Below are 17,282 nucleotides of genomic sequence, written 5' to 3' on the forward strand. Positions count from 1 at the left end.
TTGGTGGCATGAGAGCCCGCTGCATTAATCAGGAACTCGCTGTCTGGTCTATGACATATCGAGGCTGTTTTCTTCGATCTCCCTCTTAGGGTTAACCTTTTGGATCTATAATTTTTTTTTTTCTCCCTGCAGATCTAAGAGTGAGGCCATGAGAAGGAAAATTCAGCTTACTTAGTTTGGCTACTGATTAAGGAGAAAAATATTTAATTCCAGTAGAAGGTTGAACTTGTTATTTTAAATACATTTTTTGATTAGGATTTCATGTGATGCATGTTATATATTCTCTCTCTCTCTCTCTCTCTCTCTCTCTCTCTCTTTCTCTCTCTCTTTCTTTACACACACACACACACACACACACACACACACACACACAAATGTTCTCAACGCTGTAAATGTAAGGGGTTGTTTGATTAGGAAGTCTAGCATGTGCAAAGTACAGGTAATGGCCTTCCCCATGAAACCTACAGAGCACTATGCCAATGAAGGGCAATCTTTAAACTGGTCATATTGCATATTTTTTTCAATTTAACTCTATAATACAAGTTTTTTTTCCCCCTAAACATTTTAATGGCTGCAGAGCATTATGCTGAGGAATTACTATCATCAACTTACCACTTAGGTTGTTACATAGAGGTTGTTGCCATAGTTTTCACTATCATAAAAATCATACTTTTTTTAAACTCTCACCCAAGGATATGGTTTTTATTATTTTTGAGAGAGAGAGGAAGGGAGAGAAAGAGAGAAACATCAATGTGAGAGAAACACATTGATTGGTTGCCTCCTGCACGAGCCCTGACCAGGGCCAGGGCCAAAGGAGTCTGCAACCAAGGTACATGCCCTTGATCAGAATCGAACCTGGGACCCTTAGTTCTGCAGGCTGAGGCTCTATCCATTGAATCAAACCGGCTAGGGCGATGCTGTCATTTTTTATTTGACAATCTAAAGGAAAAGAAGGCAGTGCTCCTGACTAATCAGGTATTGCATGGTTTAAAAATTCTTGTGGCATACTGGTTGAAAATCACTGCTCTAGTCTAATACCTATCTATGTATCCATCTTCCTTTCCCCCCTCTTTTACTGAATCTCAAATTGTCCGTTAAATAATTGTTATTTATAAATAATGATTATTTTTTTTTATCCTTTCCAGTATTTAGATTTTTAAAATTTTTCTCTTATTACATTGCTCAGGATGTCAAGTACAACAGTGGGATGACAGAGGAGGTCTGTAAAGAAAGGGGTTTTAATGTCTCATTGTTAAGCATAATGGTACTGTAGGTTCTTGGTTATTCTCTTAATGTAGTGATATCCGTAAATAAATTTCATAATTCTTTTTTGAGCAGTCTTGTATTCCTGGGATAAGCCTCGTGTGTTATGATATAAAAACTTATTTGAAGATTTCATATCTATATTCATCTCAGTCCTGCTGCTTACTAGTGCTGTGACCTGGGCTAAGTTATTTAATCTCTCTGTGCCTCCGGTTCTCCACTATAAAACAGATTAATAGTAAGAGATCTTGCCTCCCAACATTGGGTTGAGGTATGTAACCTTTAGAATAGTCCGTGGTACATAGTAAACACTCAATAAATTTTAGCTGTCATATTATTGTCATCATAGGTATATTATTATTGTAAATACTGTCATTGTTGCTGGTCTCTTGTTTCCTGGGTGTGTGTGTCTGTAAGTCTAAATGGGTGAATGCTATCTTTGTTGTATTTTGATATCCATGTTATGCTAACTGATTAGAATGAGTTGGGAAACTTTCCATGTCTTATTAGTCTCTGAAATAATTCAGTGTTGGAATGATCTATTCCTTGAAGGTTGCCAGGGCCTGGTGAAGGTCCTTGGTTAACCTTTCAATGTCTTCCATACTTCCTTTGTCTATTCAGGCTTTCTACTTGAGGCCAAGTTTCAGCATTTATATTTTCCAGGAAATCGTTCCTTTCAGATCTCCTTTGTATCAGTGGATATGTTGTCTCAACATTTCTTCATCAGATTTTACCTCTCCTACCTTCACCTTCACTTCCTTAAACCCCACCCGAACACACACACAGACACCACAGGACATCTCATCACTGCCTTTATGGATATTTGACTAGCAAAATTGGTGTCACAGTAGAATAGAATTTTGCAGTGATTCCTGTGCCTAGGACTGAGACCTGTATTTAAAAACGAGATTTTGTCTTAGTTTAGGTAAAATATATATAAGATTATATGTTAGTTCAAATCTTCCAAGAAGCAGTCACTAAGATGGAATTAAACAAGCAAGAATTTTATTAAGGGAGTTCCTGTGTGGAGGGGTGGGGGTGGGTAAGGAGAGGAGGCCCAGGCCCTGAGGCCAGTCTGACCCTGAGTGCAGGAGAGAGGAGGGGGAGATTATGGGGAAGCACACCCCCTCGCCCCCCCTCCCCGCATGCCCAGTAGCCTAAGGAAGCTTCTTCAGAGCCTCCGGAAGCTTTTAATTTGTGTCCTCAGAGGACTTCAGTCACTGACTGGGGCGGACTGGGAGAGGCCCAGCTGCAGCCTTCAGAGGCAGCTGGGCCCTTGTTGGTTTCCTCCTGCTGCGGAGACTGCAAGGCGCACTCCAGGGATGGCCGCAGAGTAGAAGCTTCCTTACAATCCCTCTGTTTCCAGTCAGGGGCTCTGCCTTTTCCTTCTACTGTGCTTGGTGCTTCCAAATCACCTGCCTTTTGGGCTCCATATCACCAGAGATTTAACCTTCCATTCATGCTAGGATGTAGGTGCCTGGTAGTTTGAGGTGGGAAAAGAGATCTGGAGGAGATCTGGGGGTATTTATTCTTTTATGTACTTTTAACCAATCCTGGTTTCGGCCACTCCCCAAGATTCTTATGCCTCCAATTCCTTAGACTTTCACATCCTATGGTACTTCGGGGCTTTCTTCTTATGTATCCCTCTGTGTGTAGTTAAGCCTCATCCTACTCCACTCTGCTGAGGCAGCTGCTGCTCTTCTAATTTACATCTCCCCTATTTAATTGATATGTTTGATAGAGGCCTCTTCCTCCTCTCTCAGTCTTTTGATCTCTTTAACTATCATTTTAATGGGGTTTCCATAATATGTTCAACCTGCCATATAGAAGCCTCTAGAACAGTGGTTCTCAACCTTCTGGCCCTTTAAATACAGTTCCTCATGTTGTGACCCAACCATAAAATTATTTTCGTTGCTACTTCATAACTGTAATGTTGCTACTGTTATGAATCGTAATGTAAATATCTGATATGCAGGATGGTCTTAGGCGACCCCTGTGAAAGGGTCGTTCGACCGCCAAAGGGGTCACGACCACAGGTTGAGAACCGCTGCTCTAGAACTTTGAATATTGTTTCTCTTTTCTTTGTTTGCTGTTCTGCTTCTGGAACGTTTATATTATCTCCATCCTTGTTCTTTTTTGTCGGTCCCTGGTTATTAATTTCTAATGACTGTAATTTCTATTTCCCTTCTGCATTCACTATGATTATCTCAAGCCGTTCCTTTGTTATTAATTAATTCCATTTTCAGTTCCCTTGGTATTATTTGCTCTATAAGGTATCATTTTGGTCTTCTCTTTTTCTTAGCCCTGCAATTTCCCCTTTTACCATTGTGCCATCAATTTTGCACTTCTGTTTTATTGAATTCATATTCTTATTATGTTTTATAGTATAACGTAATATCTGGGAATTTTATTCCTTTTTTTTTCAGGGAGGGGTTCGTTCTGTTTTCTTATGCATGCTATGTGCTTTCATCATGTGTCTGATTTCCTGTAGTATTTTTGGCCCGATTGCTAGGCCATTTCTTTTTGACTTGTTCATGCTTGACATGTTCTTTTCAAAAAAAATTTTTTTGTTATGATCTAGTCAAAATGAATTATTTCTTTACTGATTTCTGCCACCTGAGACATGTTTGCGTGCCCTTTCTAGGCCAGCTCAGAGCCTGGACGTTTGAAGATGGGACAGGGTGGGAAAGCTCAGCGTGGCCTGGTGGAGCCTGTGAGTGACTTGGCTAAATGTCCCCTATTGAGTTCACTCGCCATCTGCAGGAAGGCATCCTCTTCCTGTGTGTACGGGTGCCTTTTGGTTTTAGGTCTGTCCCCTCTCCTACTGGACCGCCAAGTACTGGGGCCTCTGTGTCTGCTGGGGACAGTCGTCTTGCTTGGTCACCTCTCATTTCCATTCTTGCTCCCGTTCGTCACTAGGGTTAAAAGAAAACGGCGCCTGTGAGTGATGGTGCCATTGTTAACAGTTTGCAGTGGAAGGTTGTCGTGCAACTTCATCTGAAGCTTTCAACTGTCTTCTCTCTAACCCTTCCCCGGTCTCCCCTCTTTTAAAGGGTCTTACCGCATTTATCCACCATTTTCTTTTCAGTCCTGCTAAATTCCTCTTCACCACTGAGGTTATTTAGTGCGAGTTCCTTCCACTCAACCTAACCTCTCTGGCTGGACCAGAGCCCCCAGGACAACAAAGAGGGCAGAGAAAGTGTCCAAACAACTGCCCCAATAACTCCACTGGGACAAAGGGCTATGCTGACTGTCACACCATTGACCTTTTGCTGTGAAAGAAATCAGTCTGTTCACTGTATTTGATTGCACTCTGCAGGACACTTTTATTGGAACATTTTCTAACATTTGTTGGGGAGTCTGGGTGATTTTTTAAAATGTCACTTTCCTCAGAGACAAGGCAGGCAAGATGAGGTTAACATAGAGAGTTAAATAATATAAAAGTACAACACTGATATTATCTTTTCTTTATGCTTCCACTAGAGGCCCGGTGCATGAAATTCATGCATGGGTAGGGTCCCTACGCCTGGCCAGTGATCAGGGCCAATGGGGGCCTTCTGGCTGCTGTCTGGGGCCTCCCTTTCCTGGCTGCTGGCTGCTGGCTGGGGCCTTCCTTCATTCTGCACCACCCCCTGGTGGTTAGCGCACATCATAGAGTGCAATCAAACTCCCGGTCTCCCGGTCGAACTCCCGAGGGACACTTTGCATATTAGTCTTTTATCTATATAGATGTGTGTTTGAAGTCGTCTGATACAAGCATCACCAGCATTGTAATTAAGCTATATTTCCTGGAATGCTTTGTGTCTCTTGCAACCCTACCCCTTTTTCGAACAGCTTAACGAAGTGTGGTGAGCATCCGCTTGATATGACTGAGGTTGGGGGACATAGCAGTGCACATTTTCATGCAGTGGCGATGCCAGGCAGGAGAGGCAAGGTGACACCTCCTCACCACCAACTTGCTTATTCACCCTGATCTGTCTCAGGGCCAGCTGGAGAGGCGATGTGTCTGCAGAGTCTTAGTCTAGATCTTCCAGGCTCAAGGTGGTCCTCTTCATTCATAACATGGGCTTACCATCCCCCGTGCTTCTGGGCTTTGTCCACGAAAGTATAGCATGCCCTTTGCGAACTCTCCTGCACGTCTTTTCCCAAGGTGGAGACACCCACAGCACATATTGCCCTGCTCCTAATGTCACTTATTTTACCTATGAGTGACCCTTCCCATTACAAAACCATTAATAGGGGGAAAGGCACCGATTGCTAGGGCACCCGGGAGTGGTGCCCACACAGGGTCTCCTCTTCACTCCTCAGGAGCTCCACCTGAGTTCTGGTTTCTCCTTGTGTGTTTGGTCATAAAACATGACCGTTCTGCAGGCTCCTGGCCCTTATCTTAGACATCTCTGCTAGTCACTGAAACAAGTTACCTTTCGATGTGCGAAATCAATGTCCCTTCAGTACAGAAAGACTCACTCTTAGCCAATAAGAGTTACCTATAGTTGGCTGAGGTCATTCTGCATTTCTTCTCCTCTTTCCTCTCAAACTAGAAAGACCCAAGTTCTTTTCATCTGTGCCAAAGTGTGATGGTGGAGGAAATGATTTATCTCAAAGGGTTTTCCCCAGCTGTTATGCACCTGTCTTTGGGTTCTTCTCCATATTGGAGAGCTTTTAGTGAGAATGCTCCATAGTTTGTTGATTTAACTTCTGTCTCCTGTACTTCTTTGGGTAAGGAACCTTCTGTTCCTTCCCTTTGGTTCTATCTGATAAACTGTATGATATGTGGTTGTGCACCTTCACTGTGCAGCTGATAATTTTTTCAGATACACACACACTATTTTTTATTCATTTTTGTTAGGTCTTGCGTGAGTTTGTAATGCAATTTCATTCTGATGTCTTTAACCTGAAATTCCTACACATTTTTAATCTTTAAAATGATCAGTTATCTATTTTTTCATAAATTCTTGTTTTTATGCTTAACAAACCCTTTCCAAACTCAAGAGCAAATTAAAGATTCATGTATGTATTCTTCTATTTTGTGTGTGTGTGTGATTAAATACTAAATGTAACCAAAAAATTGCCTAGAATTTATTGTAATGGTTCCAAGTAAGGGTCTAACTTAAATAAGTAAACACACAAATAAAATAAAACCCCTCAACTACTTGCCCCATCATCACTTACTGGAGAAGAAATTCTTTTTTTTCTCTCTTTTTTTAAGTTAGGTAGGGTTTTTTTTTTTTTTAATTTTTAAAGTGTTTTCAATTACAGTTTACATTCACTAGTATGTTTTTTTTAAAAAATATATTTTATTGATTTTTTATATTAAATACTAAATGTAACTAAAAAATTGCCTAGAATTTATTGTAATGGTTTCAAGTAAGGGTCTAATTTAAATAAGTAAACACACAAATAAAATAAAACCCCTCCACTACTTGCCCCATCATCATTTATTGGAGAAGAAATTCTTTTTTTTCTCTCTTTTTTAAAGTTAGGTAGGGTTTTTTTTTTATTTTTAAAGTTTTTCAATTACAGTTTACATTCAATAGTATGTTGTTTTAATTTCAGTGGTTAGACCATCATATATTTTACAAAGTGATCCCCCTGATATTTCCAGTACCCACCTGGCACCATATATAGTTATTACACTATTATTGACTATATTTCCTACGCTGTATTTTACATCCCCATGACTATTTTGTAACTACCAATCCCTTCACCTTTTTCACCCAGTTCCCCAAACCACCTCCCCTCTGGCAACCATCAATCTGTATGGAAGTTCTTTCAATTTCCTTCCTTCTTCCCTCCAGCCCTCTTTCCCTTAATGCATAAATGTGATCATATTATACACAGTGTATTTTTGTGCATTCCTTTCCTTTTTTGCTTCTTCTCTCTAGACTACTCCCCTTCATCTGCATCACACACACACTCCAACCCTAAGTATATATATAGAAAAAATATATGAATATATACCTATGCATATTCCTATACATTCACATAACATGTGCAGTTTTAAAATTAATTTTTAACTTCAAGCACAGATCTAAGGCCAGAGGAATATCTTCGAGTGCTTTCGATTATTGTCCAGAAGAGGAAAAACAAGTGATTCGTTTTTATTTTCCTCATAGTGTTCTCAGAAGCCCATCTAAATTCTAATAAGGCAAAGTAGAATTATCTGGTTTTTATTATGTCCAGCATTATTTGTTTTAGGTAAAGTTTATTGTATAGTAAAGCCCATTTATTTGCCCTATTTAATTTTATAGAAGAGACATTTTGTGTAATCAATGTTGTTTAATGTGGATTTTGTATGGGCTTTTCCATTACTTCCTTGTGTAATCTTTTTGGATCTCTAATCTATTTTCTTATCTGTTAAAGCTAGAAGTAGATTCTAATGTTTTTACCATTGAATATTTTCTGTTAATTTTGGAGAATATAGACTAATTCACATACTATGTGAAATTACAAATTGAGTAAGATATAATACCCACTTGCACAAAGACAGTAAAAGTTAAGACTTGTACCTAAATAAAGAATAAGGCATAAAGTGTTGAATGCCTTGAGATTAAAAAAAAAAAATAGGTGGGGGGAGGAGGTGAGAGACCTTATGAAAATTATTTTTTTCATTAGGTAGAAAATCCTTAATTTATCTCTTTCCTGGACCATTTCAATAGCCTCCTTTCTTGGTCTTCTAGCACCTGTTTTCTTTTTAATCATTTACTGCAGCCAGAGTGATGTTTTTAAAACACATATTGATCAAGTTCTTTGTTGCTAAAGATCCTGCATACCTACCTCATGCATTTAGAATAAACTTTAAAATTCTTAAAGTGAGTTACAAAAACAAGTGCTTTTCCTCCAGGCAAGCATTGTACCTCCATATGTAGTAGAAGTGCTTTATATGTGCTGCCCACTTTTTCACACAGAATATTAGAAAGATGCCTACCTGAAGTTTGAGATTAAAGTGAGTGTTTTATACTACTTCATCAAGGACATTCTCAAGTGAAATTAACATCTTTTGTTTGCTTGCTTTGTTTTTATTGTGTGTCAATAAGAATATATTGACTCAAGGACAGTTTGATGTCACTGCCTTGATTTATGTCAAGAACTGAAACTTTTACTCACCATTAATTTTGCACCACCAGTGCCAATGTCCACATACAGAATAATGTAAATAATGTTTTAGTATTATTATGAATATAGTTTTGACCGTACAGACCTCTGAAAATATCTGAGAGACATATGAGAATTGCTGCTCTAAAATTTCTGTATCCTGTCTTTATCATAGCAGTTACTGTCACTGAATTGTTAATAAACACATTTAAACATATATATATATATATATTTTTATCACCATCAGGAGTTAATCATTATCCATCACTCTTTAGGAGAAAGCAAAGCAAAATCTTCAGTATACTTTTTAAACAACTACTCTCTTACAACCACTCAAATATTTCATCCTAGTTTGGTATCATCTTTAAGAATCTTTTCTTAGTGGTATAATTTTATTTTCATGATCGGTAGTTAGTTAATTTAATATTTTCTAATTTAATACTAATTTAATATTTTACTGGCATATTTGATACTCCGATTGCTATATCACTTTTCTTCCCTACCCATGAATGTCTTTTTTCTTTTCTTTTTTAAATATATTTTTATTGATTTCAGAGAGGAAGGGGGAGAAAGAGAGATAGAAACATCAATGATGAGAGAGACTCATTGATCTGCTGCACCGAGTCTACAACCTGGGCATATGCCCCTGACCAGAATTGAACCTGGGACCCCTCAGTCCCCAGGCCGACACTCTATCCACTGAGCCAAACCAGCCAGGGCATGAATGTCTTTTTTCACTTTGAATTGTGGAATGATTCTTTCCAAAGGTATATATGAGGGGAATAGCTTTTGAATCCTTTCATGACCAAACATGCCTTTATTTTGCCATCACACTAGTTGATCTTTTGCTGTCTTCAGAATTCCATGTTCAAATCTCTTTTCTTGTCTTCCAGCATTTCGTGACGCAGGTGAGAAGTTTACTGGCTGACTTGTTTTGTTGAAATTTGCTTAGTTCTTTTTCAAGTTTCTTTTTTGGGGGTAGTATTTTCTGTTTAATATTTAACATAGAAATTTCACAGGATATGGCTCCACATATTTCTTTTCATTATTCTTTTCACAGTTTTGGAGCCCTTTATTCTCAAGACTCAAGTTTCTTTTCAGCTGGAGAACATTTTCTTCTATTAGTTCTTTGATTATTTATTCTCCCCTTTCACCTTTTTCATTGCTTTCTTCTGTAACACTTGTGAGTTGAACATTATATTTCTGAATCTATTCTTGCATGCTTTTAAACTTTTTCTCTTAATTTTTTTCTCTCTAAAAATTGGGAAAATTTCTTGCTTAGATCTCCCAGATGATGACATATTTTTGATCGTTTCAGTTCAAACCTCGCACAAAATTTTACTTCTTTATTTTAGAAATTATGTATCTTGTTTTGTTATTTCTTTTTCATAGAAACCTGAACTTGCTTTGTACATGCAGTATCTTCTTTTAAACATTATTTTCTCTACCCAACATTATCTTCCTCATCAATAAGCTGTTTCGATATTCATGGAGTTTCTCTTTCATTCTTGCTATGTTTCCTTAAATATCTGGTGATTCTTAGTTCTTCTATTAAAAGTGAAGAGTGTGATCACCTTTCAAGCTGGCAGGGTTTGTTAGCAGAATACAGTTCACTCTTTCCAGAGCAGGCTGTTCTCTTACGTGAAGGAGTGACCACAGGCGCTGAGGGTTCCTGGAAGATTCCTTTGCATGTGTGCAGATGAGGTCCAAGGGGGTTGGACACATTGGAAGGTTTTCCTGTTGTTTTAAGCTGAATTTTTTCCTTGATTTCCATTCGATTGTTTAAAGTTACTCTAGGCATCTTACCAAGTTATTTCTCTCTCTAGTCCTAGGGCCCCCCAAAGGCCAAATCATTCTGTATTTAAGAAGTGAACGCTGTAGCTAGTTCCTTTGGGTACACTGTACGGAAAGAACAGAAGCAACAGTGTATGACTGGCCTGGTCATAGATCCTGAAGACTCAGACGTTTCCAGACTTAGTGGGAAAACTGGTGCTCATGTATGCAATATCCCCTCCTGCGCCGGAGCTGGGCTGTCGCCTTGACTTGGGCTTCTCCTCTATTTCAATCTCTTCTCCTTTCTATCATCTAGAATTGGACCAACTTCTCTTTCCACATGGACTACACACATGATTATTTCTCACTTCAGGGAAATGTTTCAGATTTGAAATGGTCTTGAGATGGAAGTCTGTCCTGAAGCCTTTTGCTTTTCTCCAACTATAAGAGAAAATTTATCTGGCAAATTACAGAGGCAAAAGGAGGGCCTTGGTAAGAAATAGGCTCGAGAGGCAAAAGGAAGGCCCTTGGTGCTTAGGAGAGAGAAAGGCAAAGGTAATTCGCCTGGGGGAGGCCAGGAGGAGGGGAAAGGCGGATGCTTCCGGGAGGGAGGGAGCGTGCACTCCTGCAGCCTTTTAAGAGACTTTTGTGCGGGTTTTTTTGTTTTTGTTTTTGTTTTCTGCTAGAGATTTGAGCACAGTAAGTTCCTCTGAAGAACAGATTTTCTTTTTAATTTTAAGAACTGATTTGCTTTTAAAATGACTCCTTTAAAAACTCTATTTTTGGTCAGTATCGAAACAGAATGTTTCCAATAGTTTCTAATTATTTAAATTCTATTTCTCTCATGTCAATTGTATAACATTTTTCCACAGGGCATTTAGAAAAAATGACCTCTAGCTATGTCAGACTAAAGGTGAATAATGAGGAGTTGCTATCCCTCACCCCAAGTGACTCATTTGTGTTGCCTGATATAGCGCAGACCCCCGCAGGATGTTTCAGCACAGCACCTTGGAATTCTACAAATAACCTAAATACATTGTCTTCTCTTCAAGGAGTCGATAGAGTTCCCCTTTGCACATTTTCTCTAGAACTCTGAATTTGGAAATCCTCTCATTTACTTGCATGTAAGAAATTCCCTGTTACCTTGGTTTCTTGTATTCAGTCTGTTTTTAGTTCTCTCTTTTCAAGTGCCTTTTTTTTCCTTCTGATTATGAAAATTGAGCATGCTTAAGAATTGGCAATAGACAGGGTGCTTAAGATCTCTGGTATGCAGTCCTGGTCTAAGCTGAGTGCTACGTGATCCTGGACAAGTTACTTAGCACTTGCTGTTCAATGTCCTCATCTGTGTAAAGGGCATGTTGGCTATACCTGACTTTAAGGATTTTATAACCCATGTCAGGGGCTTAGAACACTATCTGGCATATGGTAGGTGCTCAATAAGTATGTGTGACTTCTTATTATTGAAGACTATTTGAAAAGTTGAAAATAAAAATTAACCTATAATTGTAAATATTTTGAACTTAGATTTATACACACATGTACACACATTTTAGTTATTCCATAGACTGCGGTCTCTAGAAATTCTCTGAATTTTAAAAATTGATTTTAGAGAGAGAGAGGAAGGGAGAGAGAATGAGAAACATCAATTGGTTGCCTCTTGCATGCATTCCAACCTGAGATCCAATCCGCAACCTAGGTATGTGCCTTGACCGGGGGTTGAACCCACAATTGTTTGGTGTACGGGACAGTGTGCTCCAACCAAGTGAGCCACCTGGCCATGGCGAAATTCTCTACATTTGAAAAATTATTTCCTTGCCCTCTTCACTTTTCATTGTGACATCCTTCTCCTTATGGTTGTTTCTACTACTTGATGTGAGTTTCCTGAAGATTTTGAATTCAGTCTCAGTTCTGGATTACTTAATCAGGTGACTATGATCATGCTTAGTGTACTAGAAAAGCTAGGGCAACAATGAGAGAAAAAGAGCACGTGTCATAGATATGCTTGCTTCAATCAGTGGATCAGACTATTTTATTCATTAGTGTATCTGAAAAGGGAACTATCTTAATTCCTATACATGAAAATTGAGCATGCTTAAGAATTGGCAATAGACAGGGTGCTTAAGATCTCTGGTATGCAGTCCTGGTCTAAGCTGAGTGCTACGTGATCCTGGACAAGTTACTTAGCACTTGCTGTTCAATGTCCTCATCTGTGTAAAGGGCATGTTGGCTATACCTGACTTTAAGGATTTTATAACCCATGTCAGGGGCTTAGAACACTATCTGGCATATGGTAGGTGCTCAATAAGTATGTGTGTTATAATGTAAGTTTTGTGTTATAATTCATAATTTTAAAAAAAAACTATGCCTTTTACATTGTGGATGGAGAGTATCAAAATATTTTCAACATGAAGAACATCAATATCATCCCAGGCTTATGGATTCATTTCATTTCCCTTGAATCTTACAAGGATGGATTTTTTTTAATGGCAAAAGGTTAGAGTCATTAAGGCTAAATGCTCAGTGTAGAAAGTTCCTAATAAATTTCAACCATTGTTCTTACATGGAAAGTGTCTGTTATCTCTTGTGATTTGCCTCCAGCAAGCACCAAAAGGAGGGCTATTACTACAGATAGTCAGCAGTGAAATGACTAACACCATTGACATTTAAATTGTGACATTAACCCTAAATAGGATGATTGGTTCAGTAGTTTCCATTTGAAAATCTTATTCTGTTAATGGAGAAAATGCTAAGATTAAAAAAAAAAAAAGAATAATCACTTCTTTGAAACTTTGCTATTAAGTTTAGTTTTTGAATATGGTCTCTCTTTCTCCCCCCCTCCCCCTCTTTTTCTGGGGAGCTGAAATGATTATATTTCAGTAATCAGCTACAGTAGATTCAGTCTCAAGCAACTGAAGTAGATGAAGACTAAACCCCAAGTGCTGAAAACTCAGAGTATAAGATATTCTATTGACCTGAGATATTAGTTTTGAAATAAATTAGAATATTTTCCTTGTTAAAAAAAGATAAGATAATCTATTTGGAGAACAAAATTCGTACAAAAAGATAAAGGCTGAAAGAGAGAGAGAGAGAGAGAGAGAGAGAGAGAGAGAGAAAAAACAAGATGTGGGGGCAGGGGAGGAAGGAGGAGATTGAGGTAGAGGACATAGCATGAAATCCTGAGTGAAAATTATATAAAAGTTTCACTTCTTAAAGAGAGGGAAGTGGCTTGTCCTTTTTCCCCTAACTCAAGTCAATGTTGGGAATAATGGACAACAGGTGGGAGGAAGAGTCATGAATAGCAGACGTTTGCTGGTTGGATTCAGTTTTCCCTCTTGCTTTCTTTGGTTTGCATGTAAATTTGCGTGGTTTTCTAGTCCTGTAGCTCACATTTATGGAGAATAGATAAATGAAATATCATTTACATAATTTGAAGACGATCATTAGGACTTGAGACAAAATTTAAACAGGATCAATGGTTGGTGAAGTAAATTTATAATTATACTTCCTAAAATTAAGGCAACTTGCTTACATAGTACTTTATAGCTCACAACCAACTTTACAAATGTGCTGTAGATTGATTTTATCAAAACATGAAAAATATAGCTCCCCCATTTCTTTCATAGTACTTGGAACCCCAACTTTTACTTAAATTCCTCAGTGAACTTTTATTCACTCATTCAACAAATGTTAATTGAGTACCACATATGTGGCAGGCACAGTTTGAAGTGTGACGTAGCCATGAACAAAACAAAGAATCCCAGCTCTTGTGTAGAGTACATTCTCATGAGGGTAGACAAACAATAAGCACCAAACACAATAAATAAGGAAGCTACATTGAATGTTAGAAGATGGCGACTGCTAGGGAAGAAAGAAAGAGAGCTGGATCATAGAGATAGGAAGTTCTAGAGCAGTGTTCTCAACCTTCCTGATGCCGTGACCCTTTAATACAGTTCCTCATGTTGTGGTGACCCCCAATTTCATTGTTACAAATTGAACATAATTAAAGCATAGTGATTAATCACAAAAACAATATGTAATTATATATGTTTTCCGATGGTCTTAGGCGACCCCTGTGAAAGGGTCATTCGACCCCCAAAGGGGTCACGACCCACAGGTTGAGAACCGCTGTTCTAGAGGGACTGGAAATTCCAAGATGGGTGGAGAGGCCACTACATTAAATAGGGCGGCCACGATAAGTCTCAGTGAGGTGAGGTTTGAGTTAGAGGAAATAGGAGTTAGCCATAGGTATTTGTGGGGAAGCACATTCCAAGAAGGTGAAACAGCTGGAGCCAAGGCCCTCAGGTAGAGATGTGGTAATCAGTGTAGCAGGATCAGAATGAGTAACAAGGGAAGTATTAGGAGAGGAGGTCAGAGAAGTAAGAGAGGTGAGATCCTGTAGGGCCTTGTAGACCATTGGAAGGTCTTTAACTTCTATTCTGAGGGAAATGGGGGGGTCACTACAGGATTGAGCATGGAGTGACGTGATGTGACTTGTGTTTTAATGGTATTTCTCTAGATGCAGTATTGTTGAGAACCGACTGGAGGGAAGGATGGTAAAAGCAGGGAAAATTACTAGGAGGCTATTAATTATCTACTACTGTGTAATATATCTCAAAACTGAGCAACATAAACAGCAAATACGTATTATCTCTCAGTTTCTGATAGGAAGCTGAGAGCAGTTTAGCTGATTGGTCCTGGCTCAGGGTCTCTCAAATGTAGTTAAGTTCACATCTGGGGCTATGATTGATGTAAGCCTTACTCTGGAGAATCTACTGAGCTCACTCATATGGTTGTTGGCCATTCTCAGGTCAGGGCTTCAGTTCCTCCCCACAATATGTCAGTTTGCTTTTCCTGGAGAAAGAGAGATAGAGGTAGAGGTGGAGGGCAGAGGTGGAGGTAGAGAGAGATTGAGATTTACCAAAATGGAAACTGGAGACTTTATTATCTAATTCCAGAAGTGCCATGCTATCCACTTTTGCCATATGCTATTGGCCATATAAGGCAATTCTGGAAAAATGTGGGAGGGAAACTCTACGAGGTACCACTGGGACACAACCAAGATTAAAACTGAGGTTTACTCAACTCCAAAACCACCCTCCCCCTAGATTAAGAAAAAATACACCAAAAAATAAACAAAACCCCAAAACCACTCCCTCCCAGGAATTATGAAATAAATGGATGATGAGAAATGAATTGAAAGGGATAATTTGTGTAAACAATTCACTCTCCTCATTTTTGTTTTGTGATTCCAAGTAAAATGGATTTATCTCTGGATTTGTTGACTGTTCCCATACATATTTTTAGGAGATAAAGACGTTGTATGCTACGTTTCCTACACTTCTCTCCAGCAAAGCATTCCTGCATTAGACTGTTATTAATGCTCAGGGGTGGGGGATTGTAGGTTGTCTCTGACCAAGTGATCTAGAGCTTTTCTTGACTTGTTGGTTATGGTCTCAGTCACATGTCTGCTCCACCTCTTTCACTACTAAAGCTGATGACTCATCTCTCAACTGTTTTCTCAACATCCACAAAATGAAGTATTGGATTAAAGAAAACAAATGAGAAAAAAATTATATGTATGAACTAATACAGCCTTAGCCTTGCTATGAGTGCTCAGGTATTCATCTCTAGCCAGTGGTTCTCAACCTTCTGGCCCTTTAAATACAGTTCCTCATGTTGTGACCCAACCATAAAATTATTTTCGTTGCTACTTCATAACTGTCATGTTGCTACTGTTATGAATCGTAATGTAAATATCTGATATGCAGGATGGTCTTAGGCGACCCCTGTGAAAGGGTCGTTCAACTGCCAAAGGGGTCGCGGCCCACAGGTTGAGAACCGCTGATCTAGACTTTTCTCCAGAGAAGGATCAGAGATCAAGTTTATAGTTGCTCTTAAAAAAAAAAGTTTGTGTTGATTCTAGAGAGAGAAGAAGGGAGAGGGGGAGAAAGAGAAACATCAGTGTGAGAGAGAAATATCAGTTGGCTGTCTCCTGCACACCCCCTACCAAGGATCGAGCCTGCAACCCTAGCATGTGTCCAGACCAGGAACTGAACCAGTGACCTTTTGGTGCGTGGGACAACGCTCAACCCACTGAGCCACACCAGCAAGGGCTATAGTTGCTCTTTACAGTTCTGTGTTTGAGGCTACCCAGAACCTAACATACCTAAAGCTACACAAAAGATATTGAAAAAGTTGATCACGGCAGTGTTAGCACAATGATGAAACCAACTCCAGAAATTGTTCCAAACTTTGGTAAAAGCTGCTCTGTGAAACTTTCCTTTTTTAACAGGACTTTTGCTCACTATACCAGAGAGCTTATTCTGTTGTTATAAAACCAACCTTTATTCCACAGTGCTTTGTACCAGAGAGATTCTAATCTGTGAAGAAAAAAATACTGAAGTCATTTCCAGTTAAAGGCAAGAGCATAAAAGGTTCCTTCGGCCATCAGAAATATGAAAAGAAACGAGTCAAGTTGTGCTTTCCCAGACTCTTTCTTTCCATTGATCAGGCAAGGACTCATCAACCATTTCATCATAGGGGAAAGGCTGATGAATCTAAGTTTATGAGGGAACGTTTGTGCTGGGAACAGATGAAATCAGCAATCCAGGAAGCTCAGCAGGAGGGAGCAGGGACTTGAAGAAGGAAGACTCAAGGGAAAATCTCTCCAGTGAATCAGGACACGACTTAGTGGAGCTCAAGAGCTGGCTCTTATCCCTCCCTCTGGCACTTCCTGCTCAACTTCTGGAAATCAGCCAGCGTTGTCATTAACACTCCCCTCCCCCAGCAACGAGTGCTTCTCGTAGGCACGAAACAGAATAAAATCCTCCCCTTTTTCGATAGTGAGGTAACTGCGAATCACATGAAGCGCTTCCTTCCTTCCTTCCTGTAGAACCGAGCGTTTTTAGGAAGTTGTGCGTGATGCCCGGGCTCTCATGGGCAATGGTTAGGGTTCCGAATCCTCTATTCACCTTTTAGGTAAAGGCTGCAGACCAGGAACCCAGGGTGGCCCCAGCTACACAGCTGTGGAAGGGGAGGTGGTGACATTGCCGTAATTTTTTCTCTCTGTAGACTTTCATTCATTCATTTATTTAATTTATCTGTAAAATTTAGTTTTGTTGAAAGTATTACAGATGTCCCATTCCGTCCCC

The 17,282-nt window shown here is 39.3% G+C and overlaps 1 protein-coding gene across 4 annotated transcripts in view; it reads left to right on the forward strand.

The window, feature by feature from the left end:
• GRHL2 (grainyhead-like transcription factor 2) overlaps positions 1 to 17,282 on the forward strand; it is a 124,463-nt gene that overhangs the window by 17,177 nt on the left and 90,004 nt on the right. The gene's annotated exons all lie outside the window — the stretch shown is intronic.

The sequence above is a fragment of the Myotis brandtii genome, unplaced genomic scaffold (genome assembly GCF_000412655.1).
Source record: "Myotis brandtii unplaced genomic scaffold, ASM41265v1 scaffold59, whole genome shotgun sequence".
NCBI classification, from domain to species: domain Eukaryota; kingdom Metazoa; phylum Chordata; class Mammalia; order Chiroptera; family Vespertilionidae; genus Myotis; species Myotis brandtii.